Source organism: Canis lupus, chromosome 19 (assembly GCF_003254725.2).
Source record: "Canis lupus dingo isolate Sandy chromosome 19, ASM325472v2, whole genome shotgun sequence".
NCBI lineage: Eukaryota > Metazoa > Chordata > Mammalia > Carnivora > Canidae > Canis > Canis lupus.
This window is the reverse complement of record NC_064261.1, coordinates 1,567,847-1,582,700: the sequence shown is the minus strand read 5'-3', so window position 1 is coordinate 1,582,700 and position 14,854 is coordinate 1,567,847. Positions and strand designations below refer to the sequence as shown.

At 38.2% G+C, this 14,854-nt stretch overlaps 1 long non-coding RNA gene across 1 annotated transcript in view; it reads right to left on the bottom strand.

Annotated features, from left to right (window-relative positions):
• Window positions 1-609: 609 nt before the first annotated feature.
• The window catches only part of LOC112669342 (uncharacterized), a 33,251-nt gene continuing 19,006 nt past the window's right edge, over window positions 610-14,854 (bottom strand). The window contains exons 3-5 of the long non-coding RNA XR_003142185.3: window positions 1,359-1,457; window positions 1,118-1,247; window positions 610-992 (exon numbers count right to left, since the gene is read on the bottom strand). This is a non-coding gene — a long non-coding RNA (uncharacterized LOC112669342). The remainder of the gene's footprint in view (window positions 993-1,117; window positions 1,248-1,358; window positions 1,458-14,854) is intronic.

Here is a 14,854-nt window from a genome sequence, read left to right as displayed (position 1 = left end):
GTCAGCACATCTCATAAGTCACACTGGTTCATATGATATTTGTCACAGAATGTTAATATTTTGAGGCCATTGGGGGAAAAGTGGTCTCACAATTAAAACAAATCCTCAGTATTATACAAGTATTTTACAACTCTGCTGAAAATCCTATAAATACTCTTTTTGGGGGGGCAAGAATCTGTTGGTTTAGTGAGTGCAAGAGCTACTAAACTTTAAATAATTTTTAAATAAATTATTTTAAGTATTTTGGGAAGCTAAGTGCAGAAGACATTCTCTCTGGTATTAAAAAAAATATTGATGGAGAAGTCTATCCCTGTATCATAGTTTTAGTTGTGATGAAATTGATCACTCACAAAATAAGAATAAGCCAGATAATCATAAAAAAAAAACTTTATTTTAAAGGGAATATAAGGGAAGGGAGAAGAAATGTGTGGGAAATATCAGAAAGGGAGACAGAACATAAAGACTCCTAACTCTGGGAAACGAACTAGGGGTGGTGAAGGGGAGGAGGGCGGGGGGTGGGGGTGACTGGGTGACGGGCACTGAGGGGGGCACTTGACGGGATGAGCACTGGGTGTTATTCTGTATGTTGGTAAATTGAACACCAATAAAAAATAAATTTATTAAAAAAACTTTATTTTTTTAACCCATTGAAGACCTAATGTTTGAAAGTAACATAATCAATTAAAATATGAGAAATGCCAAGTGCTCTTAGGAGATATGGAATCCATGGATATTTTAATCTTCAGCATAGCAGAAGAAAAAACTGCCATAAAAACGGTAGGAAGAAAACTGGTAATACTTATATGGATTTCTAAATGTTGAGTGTAGGTGAGAGTGTAGTTTGGAGACCGTCCAGGGTCCACAAATGACTCCGAACTACCCTGCTAAGCCCTTAACATAGGCCTTCACTGGGTACTCAGCAGAGGGATTGGTGGCAAGGCAGGAGACTGGAGAGACCCTTCTGCAGCGGAAGTGTCCCAGCATGTTGTAGTCTGAGGACAAAACAAGAGAACTGAGAAAAGCTCTCCCACACTCCAGGCCTTGTACTGGATATGAGACAGGAGCAGTCTACTTTGGAGGGTGGGGCAAGATAGCAAGACTCTTCTGAGGTACTCACATAGGAGCCTTCCCAGTTATGATGGCGAGAAGACGGACTTCACAGGAACTCCAAGCCTTCTACCAGGTGCCGAGGAACGGCAGTCAACCACTGGAGGAGGACTGAGGGCTGAGGGAAATCCCTCCCCTTGCTGTGTGGAGGCACAAGGGTGAAGGAGGAAACTAAGGGGAACCCCAGCATCCCAGGTCTGACACTAGAAGTCAGGCAGTGGCTCCTACCACAGATGAGGTTGGAAACAGACCTGCATGTAGATCAAACGGCTTCATACAAAGAGACCAAAGCAATTCAACACAGAAATTGAAATCTGTTCAGCGTAGTGCTTGAGGAACTGGATATTCACCTAGGAAAAAAGAACATCTCACATCATAAAGAAAAAATAACTTGTGATGGATTATACACTTACACCTAAAGCTAAAACATAAAACTTCTAGAAGATAACATAAGAGGACCTTCACAACTTTGATTTAAACAAAGCTTTCTTAGAGCAGATTCAGTAAGCAGTAACCATAAAAGTATCAATAAGTTCCACGTCAAAACTAAAATTTATGCTCATGAAAACTGATCATTAAGAAAATAAATAGGCAATTTGCAGATTGGAGAAAGTATTACTTGAACTGGGATCAAGAGTTGGACATTTAACCAACTGAGCAACACAGGTGCCCCTGGAGAAAGTATTCTTAATGCAAATATCCAACGAAGCATTTTCCCCCTAGAATATTTAAGAACTTTTACAACTTTTTAATAAAAAAGGCAAAAAATCCAATGTGTGAAAGATTTGACAGTTATGGCACCAGAGAAAACATATAAATGGTCAATAAATACATGACAAGGTACTTGATACCATTAATCACCCGGGAAATGCGATTCAAAACCACAATGAGGATATACTACCTACCATCTAGAATGGTTACACTGAATAAGATTGACAACAGCAAATGTTAGAAAGGATGTGAAGCAACTAGAACTCTTGTTATTGCTCCATGTGTGTTAAATAGCGTGATAACTTTGGAAAACAGTTTGGTAGTTTCTTATGAAGCCCAGCATATACTTATCAACAATCGTACTCTTTTTTTTTTATCTTTGAAAATAATTTTTAATATGTCTCTGAACCTGCAGTGTGATAATTTTTTCATAATAGCTTAACCTGGAAACAAGCTGTCCACCAACAGGAGAATAGTTCAACAAGACGTGGTATAGACGTGCAATTAAACACTACTACGTAAAAGAAAGTACAACTTGCTGAAACAAGCAACAATATGGGCAAATCTAGAGATTCATCATTATAAAATTCACCAAGACCATTATGCTAAAATGAAAGAAGAGAGACTCAACACAGTGTTTATGACAAGAATCTATGCACGAATCTGTGCACGAATGTATGCACAGATTAAGATTTTGATATTTCTAGCAGCAATGTCCACAATAGCCAAACTGTGGAAGAAGCCTCGGTGTCCATCGAAAGATGATGGATAGAGAAGCTGTGGTCTCTGTATACAATGGAATATTCCTCAGCCATTAGAAACGACAAATAACCCCCATTTGCTTTGACGTGGATGGAACTGGAGGGTATGATGCTGAGTGAAATAAGTCAATCGGAGAAGGACAAACATTATATGGTCTCATTCATTTGGGGAATATAAACAATAGCGAAAGGGAATAGAGGGGAAGGGAGGAAAAAAATTAGTGGGAAATATCAGAAAGGGAGACAGACCATGAGAGACTCCTAACTCTGGGAAACGAACTAGGGGTGAGGGAAGGGGAGATGAGCGGGAGGTGGGGGTGACTGGGTGACGGGCACTGAGGGGGGCACTTGACGGGATGAGCACTGGGTGTTATTCTACATGTTGGCAAATTGAACACCAGTAAAAAATAAATTTACAAAAAAAAAGATTTTGATATTTCTCTGTATGTAAGCTATATTCAACAGCAACAACACATTTTTTTTTAAAGTTTTCCAACTTATCTTTTATCAGATAGACATGACCTGCTACATTCCCTCCTCTATGGAGTTAACTTAACGTAGCCAGATCTGAGTTATCTTTTAAAGAATTTTAAAGAATGTCTTTTCCATCCCCAAAGACTTTGGGGATTTAAATAATTCACGTTAACAGAAATGAACCAACTTTAAATTGAACCAAGCCCCCTTGGGGAGTGAAGTTCATTCACTAGCAGGTGTAGGGCAGCTCTCCACTGGGGGAGTCTCTGGGCATTACAAGAAACCTGACTAACGCATTCACTATCTCATGAAGCATGATTTCACAGTGCTGCGAATGTGTTAAACTTTTTCAGCCAGAGGACTTAGTGCCTAGTTTGCTGTGATAAACAATGGAATATTCCAAAATATTCAGCCAACATATGTTTACTAAGAACTCACAGAGGATATAACCCTACCCAGGGCTGCTTTGCAAACACCAATAGAGTGCTGAGACTAATTTGTTAACAGACACAACCATGTCATTTATCTAAGTCAGCGTTGTCCTTGCGAGTCCTTGGATCTAGTTTCCCATTTAATATTGTATGCTTTTTGCTTAAACTTTGAGTGCTAATTTCAAAAATCACATTAAAAAAAAAGAAAATCTGGCAAACACCGACTTACATTAAAAAAAGACACAGCTTAAAAAAAACAGGTGAAAACATACTTATGGATTTTTAAGAACACGATTAACTATATTCTTTATCCAAATATAGTTCCAAACTATACTTATTATTTTTAAGTTTTTTTATTTTTTATTTATTCATGATAGACATAGAGAGAGAGAGAGGCAGAGACACAGAAAGAGGGAGAAGCAGGCTCCACGCAGGGAGCCCAATGCAGGACTCGATCCCGGGACCCCAGGATCGCACCTTGGGCCAAAGGCAGGCGCCAAACCTCTGAGCCACCCAGGGATCCCCATATACTTATTATTTTTAAAAATAATAAAAATGATAAATCCAAAGATGGTCATTTGCTACTATTGAGAATATTTAAGAGCTCTATTTGTAGATCACGATATTATTTCTAAGAACTACATCTTTAATCTAATTAAATAAGTAGTTCCAAGGTGATTGGCCCTGTGGTCGAACTAGACAAATAATATAAGGAATATACCACTTCTACCTACAACTGCTTCAACCCTCGAGAGACTCGGAACCACCCTATGATGATATAATTTCACAAGTCTGCACCAGAATTATGTGGAAGCTATGTGGTCGGTGAAGGAGTAAATAACTTCGTCTGGGACAGCTTCGCAGAGGCTGCAACAGAGACGGAGTGAGTTTAGTGGGCAAACAGGGCAGGGAAAGGATCCCTCGCAGTAAGGACAGCATATGTGACGGCACGAAGGCAAGGAACCAAGAAAGGTAAGAAAGACTCCAGAATGTCTGGAGCCCAGAGGTACAGAAGGGTAGGTCAGGTGTCAGATGATGAAAATGGTCTTACAGGATGGTTTAGGAGTTTCAGTTTTATCCTATATGAGGACAAGAAACAAAGATTCTTAAGCAGGGGATTGCCGCGTCCATATTCAGACACATCTCTCTACTGCCAGTGTCCAAGATGGACTTACAGTTCTCCTCGGCTTGACCAAATTTAGGCGGGTTTCTTTCTGTCTACAGACCACTGACCTCCTTTTTCGTAGAGAATTTACTTTAGAAAACTCGTAATTGCATTTTCTTTCTCCATCTCCTTGAAATGCATGTAAATCTACTTAAAAGCCTCTTGCTTCAAAAATCACATTAAAAAACTTAATTAAATTATTTTAATGAATTAAAAAATTAATTAATTTTAAAAAATTCTAAAGTCTTAGAATCCAGAGACTGTCTCTTTCAAGGAGCGTGTTGCCATCCCTTTGAGATGTAATCATCAATGAATGTTGCTCGCCTAGCTCCCAGTCTCTGTGGGAAGTAAGAGCCTAACTTCCATTAGGCTACTAGTTCCAAGTTGCAAAACCACCTCCTATGATGATGATGATGATAGGAGAAATTTTACTTTTTTTGGGGGGGTGAGGCCAATTAGCAAAAACAGGTGGCAGGCAGGTGGCAGGGTGACATATACTTCCTCCCATCCCAGTTCTTCAAAAATCTGCAGCCTTTTATTTTAGCAGAATTGTTTTCACTCTCTCCTTACTGAAATAGTCTTGAATAAAGTCTTCCTTTCCTGCTACTTTTGTCTTGTGCAGTTTTTTTTACTTTGACATCAGTTTGGACAATGGTTTTATAAATAATAGATAAGGGGGAGGAGACACTGGGTGCAGGTCATTAATTATGAATCTGTGAAGATTATCCAGGCAGAGCCATTGAGACTCCACTAAGAAATTAGCAGAGGGAGAGACAGAAATCAGAAATATTTAGAGGGTAGATAGAGTCTATAGAACTTGGGGACCATGGACTTGTAAAGATGTGGTTGGAGAATGATTCTCAGAAAACATGAGTGGAGGATTGAACTTCTGACTGGGTGGGTGGTACTAAAACCCACTGGTGGAGAGAATAAAAAAACACACTTATGAAAATGGGGCTGGGTAACTACGTTTTTCTCCTACTAACGTTCTGGGCTGATATTTGGAGGCCTGCCCAATGTCTACACCAGAGTTCCCCTGCATCTAGTCAAAGTACAATCCATAGAAGAAAGAATGAGGTTGCAGGTAATGCTGGCCCACCTCATCCCGAGAAAAATGGAAGTTCTTTCTTTCAGAGTTGCCCAGAAGTTCTTGTAAACATGTTGCTGGCGGATGAGACACATTAGGGGATAAGCAACTTGCACCTCATCTCTGCATTGATCAAGACAATCCCATCACTTCCATCATTTTATTAGATTTAACGCTGGAACCAAAAGTCCATTGGTGAGATATTGGCAAATAATAGCATTGAACAGATTCGGATTTCTGCATATTTTCAACCAGAACATAAAACTCTGTCTCCAGGGCCATTCTCTACATTTCATCAACAGACGGTGTCACAGTTGATTGCTGCGCTCTTGTCCCAGCATATAAAATCTAAAGCAGCTATCCAAGGGTGCATTAAATATAAAATGCCTGAGTCATTCTGTCTTACACAGAAACATATGGGGATCTTTGCTTCCTAATAAAGAAAACAATGGGGGTGGAAGCAGTCACCCCGGGATTAATCTGAATCACAAAGCTTCCAGACTCAGCAAACAGCTTGAAATGTGCAACAGTTTTAGGCTGTTAACTTTCAAGTATAATGGAAATTTGGAGGGGCAGTATTTATTTCCCCCCAAATTTCCAATAAACTCAATTCCTTTTTGGCCCAAGAAGCCCATATGAGCTCCTCAGCTGAATATTAAGCTTCTTTAGACAATACCTTATTAATCACGTCCTGTGCACACTTTATTTCTCTGAAAACCAATCCCAGTCTACGCCTACATTTTAGCCATCCTCCCACCAAGGAAAATCCAGAATGAATATGCTTGATCTCATCTTCCCATTTGAAACTCTTGAGTCAACTTGAAGTGGGTGAGGCTCAATCAACTGGACTGGACTGTACTTGGAATAGGGACAGGAGTTTGAGAACAGAGCAAGTGCTTTGAAACTGGGGTGGTTCTTAAATTCCAGAGGTTCTGTCTCTGTCTTAGAGACGTTGGACTGGTGGCATCGGATTCACAGAATTGGATTGTAGCAGCTGCATGACGAGCTATGCTGCTCCCACTTGGAAAAAATGTAGAGAAGAGAAAGAATGCTTTTGCCCTTCCCGATGTAAACCCACAGGAGCTTATCCTCTATGAACGTTGAGCCAGCTCAGTGCTGATCCTCTAGGTCCGAGCACGGAGCTGCTTTGTACGTGTTGATCTTCTTTCCTTCCTTGCTTCCTTCCTATTGTCTACCCTTTCCTCTAGCCTTCCTTCCCGAGGGTGAGAGACTAGTAAGGTGTCTACTGATGCTTGAGGCTGGTGCCAGGTTACTGAGGCCCTTAAATACTTGCAACTGGGGCGTCTGGGTGGCTCAGTCAGTCAAGCTCCTGCCTTCAGCTCAGATCATGATCCCAAGACCCTGGGATCAAGCCCCATGTCGGGCTCTGCTCAGTGGGAAGCCCGCTTCTCCCTCTCCCTCTGCCACTCCCCTTGCTTGTGCTTGCTCTTTCTCTGCCAAATAATAAAAACTCTTTTAAAAAATAAAATAGTTGCAACCTAATTGTCTAAGAAACTCATTTCTTTTTTTTTTTAATTTTTATTTATTTATGATAGAGAAATAGAGAGAGAGAGAGAGGCAGAGACATAGGCAGAGGGAGAAGCAGGCTCCATGCACCGGGAGCCTGACGTGGGATTTGATCCCGGGTCTCCAGGATCGCGCCCTGGGCCAAAGGCAGGCGCTAAACCGCTGCGCCACCCAGGGATCCCAGAAACTCATTTCTTACTAAAATCAAGATAAAACTTTAAGGCTTCTTGTAGAAATTGTCGACCTTTGAAGGACTAGACATAAATTGCATTGAGGGTGTTGTTTACTACGTTCTAGTTCTAATGTACTTGGGGGCAGTTTATTTTCATGTCAGTAGTCATATAGCCAGTGCCCTCCAGTGAAATAGAAAATTCTTATTCCTGTATTGGCTGTTCAGTATCATAACTCAAAATAATAGAACTGCAAACAATTGAATCTCAGGAACATAGTTACATAGAAAGAATGTGCAATTCTAAGTTGGCGTATGGAAATGTTGGCTAAAATTGAAATAGTCACAACATACTATTTAATTGTCACTTGGGACCTGACTTAGAGCAGTTTTACTTTCCCCAAAGGCATATCCCTCTCCTTCTACACAGTTATCAACCACCTGCATTTTCTAGGGCATCCATGCCAGTTCTTGATGACTGTACCAACTGGTTAGCTCCATTAACGGGAATTCAAGGGATATTAGCACCAGAGATTCCAACTAAAAGCGATGGAAGGAAAGAACAAAAACCCTATGGATAATGGGCTTTTATGGGATGGATCTGATGCATCTTGCTGACCTAAAAATAGTTCCTTTTATGCATCTGAGGTTTACTATCCAGTCACCTAAAGCCTGTTTCTGTCTCCACTTCAACTTAGGTAAATGCCAAAGCACCTTCTTGAAGTAGGATATACAAACCACCAGTCTCTTGTGAATGACTTTAAAGGAGTGAAATGAATATTTTATAGCTTTCTTGGGCCTGTTAACCATCAGGGGAGCAAATTAATTGAATAGTTAGTGGATGTCAGCAAAGTACCAAGTCCATCTGCTTGACAGTCATACATGTTTGCTCTGGAGTGAAGAGTAAAATGACTTCTACCTAAATTAATGTTTTAAGAAGATACTTTAATAGTTTGCAGTGTAAAGTAATCACAGACCAATCTATGATAATGACGTGTGCATCTCTGTTAGCATAAGAAGCTTAACAATTGCCAAAACGTATTCCTCAGAGACTTTCATTTCTTAAAGGCATAGAAAATTCCAATAAATTATGAATCCCAATAAGAGAATTAATATTCATAATTATTCAGTCTCGTGTGTGTAAGTCACATTTTTCTGGGAAGGAGATTGAAATAAAGAGGGACAATACGCTAACCGGTATTTCCAAAACAGTACTTGTGTGTTTGAACCCCTGCAAAGCAATGGAAGTTTTATTTGCATGAAAAATAAACTATGATAAAAAATATTTTTAACTTCCAAATATAGATAGCCCAATCATTGCTGAAAGTTCCAAAGGACTTTTATGATACTCTATCACTATCAATGCAGATTTCACACTATTACTATAAGAAGGGAAAGCAATATTTTCTGTTTAAAAACGTAGCTTTTATTTAAGTGATTATTTTAAAGTCATGCGCTAATATTTGTGAGATTTTATAATTCTAAAGTCTTTAAGAAAATATTCTAGGTCAAAAAGGAGATTATGAATGTTTCCAGGAGCTAGCAACGTTCTCAGGGAAAGAGCTGAATGTGTAAAGGTGAGCATGGAATGCAAACTATTGCAATATGTTGGCAAATCAAACTCCAATAAAAAAGTATATATATTAAAAAAGCAATGCAAACTCTTGCAGACATTTTAAGTACAAGATAGAAAAGAGACTTTAGAAACAAACAATATTGTGGCTAGTCCGTAGGAAGGATAAAATAAGAAATTGTGCCGATCTAGTTATAAAAGTAATCATGGTTTTTTATTCTGTAGAAATGTAGACAGATTATTACATGATAAGGACCTTTTCTGCTTCTTGTGTGGATTAAAAACAAAACAAGGGAAGATACGAATGAGAAAAGCATAGAGTATAAAAAATGTTCCTTTTCTGTACTATTTAAAAGGAAAAAAACAGGCAAAATAGAAAGTCCCCAATTTTTCCTTTGTCTCCTTCTCTCCTCTCTCCCTCCTTCCTTCCTTCTTCCTTCTCTTCCTTTCTCTCTCCCTTTCTTGCTTGCTTCCTTGCTTCCTTGCTCCCTCCAGATGCCCCCCTCATACTACTTAACCACCATACTGAAAGGTCTTTTGCAAAAATGGGTCTCGGAAAGTCCTGTTAGATTAGACATTGGAATGGGAGTGCCCTAATTATCCAGAGCAAGAGCCACAGACCCCGGAAACTCTCCAGCTGTGAGTTTCACAGCATTTTATGAGGAAACTGACCCCAGCCAAACCCAAGACAAGGACGTGTCCTCCTCTTCTCCTCACCTTCTGAAGCTCCAACCTGCTTTGACTCAGTAGTTACCTATCTTCAGGGCTCTCTGATGCTTAACAGCTGAATAAAACCTTCAGCCTTGGTTCCAGTCACTTTTTTTTTTTTTCCTGCAAGACTCCATTTGTGTCTCTAATAAATAGTAGTCAACGAAAAATTATAAAATTGCTGCCTGAAAGGAATTTGATACCAGAACTGCTCTGAATAATCAAAAAAGAATGTAAGATACAAACGTCTTTAAAATGTTTCGAACAGGGGCACCTGGTGGCACAGTCTCCTTAAGCGTTCAACTCTCGGTTTTGGCTCCGGTTGTGATCTCCGGATGGAGAGACTGAGCCCCACATGGGGCTCTAAGCTCAGCATGGAGTCTGCGTGGGATTCTCTCTCCCTTTTCCTCTGCCCCTCCCTCCGTGATTTCTGTCTCTCTAAAACAAATAAATAAATCTTTAAAAAGTTGTTTTGAATATAAATTAAAAGATTTAAGGAGTGTGGCTTTTCTTAAGCCTGAGGACATAAATTGAATAAATAAGCTCCCTAGTTGCATATAAACACACCCTAACTGTCATGTTTGACCCAATGTAAACAGTATTAAATGAAGAGTTTGTTTGTATAAAAGAACATGAGTGAGTGGAAAGACACAGTATGCTCTTACTCGGTTGATCGTACCTACAAGCACCAACTCAACTACGACAGCACCTTTCAACACCTGCCAGGTAACTCTATTTAGAAGCAACAAACCTAGTAAGAGATAGGGACTGTTATCAAACTACCCGAATATTTTTCTTCACTGTTGCTTGCTTAGAACATCCTCTAGACCTCTTCATTATAAAAACACTTAAGGTCTTTTAAAAATACAGGTGATTATTTAGAGTCATAGCACCATACTATTGGCACATTTATACCTTTCTGGTCCTTATTCCAAGGTTCTATGGAAGCTCTCAAGAGTCTGTGAAGAGCTTGGACACCTCTAGCGTAAATCTTCTGCTACGAATAAATTCCCTACTCCTCGTAAAAAAATGTGTATGTATAGTTTAGGCACTTAGATCTACTTTAATCAGTTTAATTGGCATTATCTAGAGAAATCAAAGGAAAATTACATTATATACCGAGACATATAGACTTAGGGATTCCTTTGGAAAGTAGCTATGATAACAAAGTTTGTCTGTGAATTCTGTTGTAAGTCACCATTGATTAAGCAATTCCAAAAGGCTACTTATAATTAAGGATTCCAATTTGGCTGTGCTCAAGGAGGCCCTGGAGAGTAAATAGGAAATGAAAGAACATCCAAATGAAATATACTTTATTAAGATATGGATTTCTTTCCCATTTGTAGGCTTACACTTCATTTATTTTAGAAAATTAAAGTTTTAACCTAATTTAGCTAAGATAGTGAACTACAAAGGACTAATAGAGTTACATCCATGATCCACTACAAATTTTGGAAAAGCATTGGAGGCATTGATTCCATATCAAACCACACCAGGGCATCAGGAATGAAGATTTTTTTTTTTTATTGTGGTATTTTTGGTCTTGTCTGATTTATAGCAACATCCAAAGCTGTAAGAGGAAAGGGACATACATTGAGGGCCTATTCTGTTTCAGGCACTGCTACAAGGGATCTTTTTCTATAATCCTTAAGTAGCATTAAGAAATAGGCATTATATTCTTGAAAACATGATGCTCAGAAAGGCAAAATAACTCATCCCAGGTTAAAAAAAAAAAAGAAAAGGTTATAAAAATCAACATTAGAGGCCAAGTCTTTTATAAGTTAGGCATTTGTTTGACAATGGAAAAATCAGATATTGTGGCATGTGGATTTAAGATTCCCTGAGATTTTTAAGATCTTTGATTTAGCTGCCATTTGTGTGTGTGTGTGTGTGTGTGTAAAATTACTATGTGTGTAATTATAGTTAAACCATATAATTATATGTATGAAGATTATAATTCCTCCAAATGATAAAAAAATTATTTATGTCAAATCTGCAACAGCTAGTCCTGATTGTTGGGTGGTTCTCCTAACAATGACTCAGTCAAGCTTTTTACATCTCACTCTACCATCTTCAGCACTTGGCTTCTGTTGGTTCCTTCAGGATGGCAGAGGGAGAAAGAACATGAGATGTTTCCTTTGGTAAAAAAGTTGGGCCAGTTTTTATTAACCATTTTTAAGTGTGAAATTCACTGGTATTCATTATATTCACAATGTTTTGCAATCATCACTGCTATTTCCAAAAGATTTTTACACTTTTAAAGAGCTGTAAAAAAAAAAAAAAAAAAAAAAGCGCAACAACTCCACAACCAAAAAAAAAAAAATATGCAACAGACTATATGTTGGTCTCAAAGCCTGAAATATTTACCACCTGGTACTTTACATAAAACGTTTGCTGTTACTTGTTCTAGACGTTTGCTGTTACTTGTTCTAGACACAAGAAGCTGTCAAAGCAAATGCTCTTATGGCAGAAAGACTCCAAATGTCGGGATAAAATCTCTGTTCTATTTACCCTGTTTCTTCCTTCCTTCCTTCCTTCCTTCCTTCCTTCCTTCCTTCCTTCCTTCCTTCCTTCCTTCCTTCCTTCCTTTCTTTCTTTCTTTCTTTCTTTCTTTCCTTCCTTCTTTCTTTCTTTCTTTCTTTCTCTTTCTTTTTCTTCTTTATTTTTCTTTCTTCTTTCTTTCTTTAGCACTGTTACGGTCACAGCAAAATTGAAAGGAAAATATAGAGATTTCCCATATGCCTTCTCCCCCCCCCCCCAACATGTGCGACCTCCTCTGTTAGCAACATGTCCCACCTGAGCAGTACGTTTGTTACAATTGATGAACCTACACCAACTCTTCATAAATCCCCCATATCTGTAGTTTACCATCACGTGGGTTTGGACAAATATATAATGGTATGAATCCACCACGGCAGTGATACACAGTATTAGCATACATGGCAAAATACAGAGCATTGTCACTGCCCTTACAATCGTCTGTACTACCCTCACCAGGCCCTGCCAAGTAATTATCCTTTTCTAGAGTGTTATATAGCTAAAATCATACAGTCTGTAGTCTTTTCAGATCGGCTTCTTTCACTTAACGATATGCATTTAAGTTTCCTCCATGTCTTTTCATGGCTTTTCAAGCTCATCTCTTTTCTCACTGAGGAATGTTCCACCGTCTGGATGTACTGCAGTTTATTTACCACGTCACCTACTGAAGGACAGCTTGGTTGCTTCCAAAGTTTGGCAATAATGAATAAAACTGCTATAAACATGGACATACGTTTTCACCTCCTTGAGTAACTACTGAGGAGCACAATTGCCAGGTCACACGGTAAGGGCATGATATGTATCGTATTGCAAGAAACTGGCAAACTATCTTCCAGAGTGGCTGAACCATTTTGCATTTCCACCACCAATGAATAAGAGTTCTTATTGTTCCACATCCTGGCCAACATTTGGTGTTGTCTGTGTTTCAAATTTTGGTCATCCTAATAGACGTGTAGTGACAATCTTGTTTTAATTTGCATTTCCCTGATGACATTGGATGTGGAACATCTTTCATATGCTATTTGCCGTTTGTATCTTTGTTGACAAGGTGTCTGTCAAGGTTTTTGGCTAATTTTTTAACCAGGTTGTTTGATTTCAATTGTTGAGGATTTATTTTAATTCCAATATAATTAACCTAACAGTGTTTTTCAGTTTCAGGTATACAATATATTGATTAAATGCTTCTATATATTACTCAGTGCTCATCGTGGTAAGTGCATTCTTTAATCCCCATCACCTATGTCTCCCATCACTCCATCCGCCTCCCCTCTGGCGACCATCAGTTTGTTCTCTATAGTTAGGGGTCTGTGTCTTTGCTGCTCTCTTTTCCCGCTTGTTCATTTGTTTTATTTTTTTAAATTCCACATGTGAGTGAAATCATATATTTCTCTTCCTTTGACTAACTTATTTTGCTTAGCATTATATTCTCTGGCTCCATCCATGTCATTGCAAATGCCAAAATTTCATTCTTTTTGTGGCTGAATAATATTCCATTATGTATATCATTTTTATTAAAATATGTATTATATTTAATAAATATATTTAAATTTTATAATATAAATTTTTATATAAAATATATTTAAGGGATGCCTGGGTGGCTCAGTGGTTGAGCGTCTGCCTTCAGCTCAGGGCGTGATCCCGGGGTCCTGGGATTGAGTCCCGCATGGGGCTCCCCGCGAGGAGCCTGCATCTCCCTCTGCCTGTGTCTCTGCCTCTCTCTCTGTGTTTCTCTCATGAATAAATAAATAAATCTTTTAAAAATATATATTTAATATAATATTTATAAAAACATAAATATTATATGTTATATTTATAAAAATGTATTTTTTTCCTTATCCATTCATCCTTTTATGGACACTTGGGTTTCTTCTATAATTTGGCTATAGTAGATAATGTTGCTGTAAACATCAGGGCACATGTATCCCTTTGAATTGTCAATTGTGGAGTTTTAAGAGTCAAGTATTTTGGATTATAACCTGTATAAGACGTATCTTTTGCAAATATTTTCCCCCAGTCTGTGACTTGTCTTCTCATTCTTTTGATATTGTCTTTGTAGAGAAGAAGCTTTAAATTTTAACAAAGACCACTTATCAATTATTTCTTTCATGGATTGTGTCTTTGGTGTTGTACCTAATAAGTCATCACCATACCTAAGATCATCTAAGTTTTCTTTTATGTTTTCTTCTAGGAATTTTATAATTTTGCATTGTATACTTTTTATATTTAGGTTGATGATCCATTTTGAGTTAATTTTTGTGACAGACACTTTCATCTTTTGTGTGGGCTCTGTGTCTAGATTCATTCTTTGTCAATGATCTTCTTTAATATTGTGTTGGCTACTCTGGGCCTTTCGACTTTTCAAAAAAACTTCAGAATTGCTGTGTCAATATTCACAAAATAACTTACTTGTATTTTGATTGGAATTTCATTGAATTTATAGATCAAGTTGGGAAGAACTGTCATTTGACAATACTGAGTGTCCCTATCCAGGGACATAGAGTATATCCATTTTTTTAGTTCTTTTACTTCATTCATCAGAGTTTTATAGTTTTTCCCATAAATATTGTCTACATATGGTGTTAGATTTATGCTTCAGTATTTCA